Source organism: Desmodus rotundus, chromosome 3 (genome assembly GCF_022682495.2).
Source record: "Desmodus rotundus isolate HL8 chromosome 3, HLdesRot8A.1, whole genome shotgun sequence".
NCBI classification, from domain to species: Eukaryota; Metazoa; Chordata; class Mammalia; order Chiroptera; family Phyllostomidae; genus Desmodus; species Desmodus rotundus.
Genome location: NC_071389.1, coordinates 147,023,201 through 147,024,714, shown reverse-complemented (window position 1 = coordinate 147,024,714; position 1,514 = coordinate 147,023,201). Strand labels below are relative to the sequence as shown.

Here is a 1,514-nt window from a genome sequence, read left to right as displayed (position 1 = left end):
AGCCTTCCCTTCCTGCCCTCCACCCCTGCCCTGGGAAAGCACTGATCTGCTTTCTGTCAATATAATGAGTTTTCATTGTCTAGAAATTTACATAAATAAAACCATAGTGTTTACTTTATTGGGAGGGGTCAGGTTTCTTTTATTTAGTATAATTATTTTTAGATTCATTATGTTGTAGAGTTTAAAAATAGCTCACTCCCTTTTATTGCCTAGTAGTATTCCATTGTGTGGATGTACCACAGTTTGTTTATCCAGAAGCCTGCTGATGGGCATTTGGGTTGTTTGCAGCCTTTGACTATTACAAATAAAGCTTCTAAGAACTTTCATGTACAAGCGTTTGTGCACTTCCATTTCTCTTGGGTAAATGCACAGAGGTAGAGTGGCTGGATCATAGGGTTCACATATGTTTACCTTTTTGCGAAATTGCTGAACACTTTTCTTAACGGCTTGTACCATTTTACATCCCCAGCAGCAGTGTGGGAGAGTTCAGTTGCTCCATATCCTTGTTAACACTTAGTATATTTGTTGGCTTTTAAGATTTTAGCCATTCAATAAATAATATAATGATGTTAAGTGTCTTTTCATGAGTTTATTTGCCATCTGTCCATCTTTTTTGGTGAAGTGTTTCTTCAAATATTTTGCCCATTTAAAATTGGGTTATTATTTTTTTCGAGTTGATTTTTCAGAGTTCATTATATATTCTAGGTAAAAATCTTTACATCCAATTTCTACTTTTAAATATTTCTTCCTAGTCTGTGGCTTGTCTTTCATTCTCTTTTGAAGAGTAGAAGTTTTAATTTTTTATGAAATCCAGTTTATTTTGCTTTTGATTTTAAAAATGTATTCTTGACTTTTCTTTTTCGCCATCTTGAAGCCTGCGGAGCCGGCCAGGAACAGGACTTCTGCAACAACAAACATGTCTGGAAGGCGGCGGTCCAAGGCCATTTTTGCTGGCTATAAACAGGGTCTCCGGAACCAAAGGGAGCACACAGCTCTTCTTAAAACTGAAGGTGTTTATGCTGGAGATGAAACTGAATAGTATCTAGGCAAGAGATGTGCTTATGTGTACAAAGCAAAGAACAACACAATGACTCCTGGTGGTAAACCGAACAAAACCAGAGTAACTGGGGAAAGGAAACCCGTGCTCCTGGAAACAGTGGCATGGTTCGTGCTAAATTCCATAGCAACCTTCCTGTTAAGGCCATTGGACACAGAATCCGTGTAATGCTGTACCCCTCAAGGATTTAAACTTATTGATAAATAGATAACAACCCTGACTATGTGGCTCAGTTGGGGGCCCTCTAGCAAAGCAAAGGATTCTGGGTTGGGGCACATGGTTGGGTTGCAGGTTCAGGCCCTGCAATATTATTTGAATACTATTTTCAAAGAAAAATCTGCTGTCATCTTTATTTTTCCTCCCTTATATCTTATGTGACTCTTGTGTGATTTTAAGAATTTTCTTTTCATCACCAGTTTTGAGCAATTTGATTATAATGTCTTGATACAGTTTTCTT

The 1,514-nt window shown here is 37.7% G+C and overlaps 1 pseudogene; it reads left to right on the top strand.

Moving 5' to 3' along the window:
- Nucleotides 1-916: 916 nt before the first annotated feature.
- LOC112319183 (large ribosomal subunit protein eL33 pseudogene) lies at nucleotides 917-1,248 on the top strand (annotated as a pseudogene).
- Nucleotides 1,249-1,514: the final 266 nt, after the last annotated feature.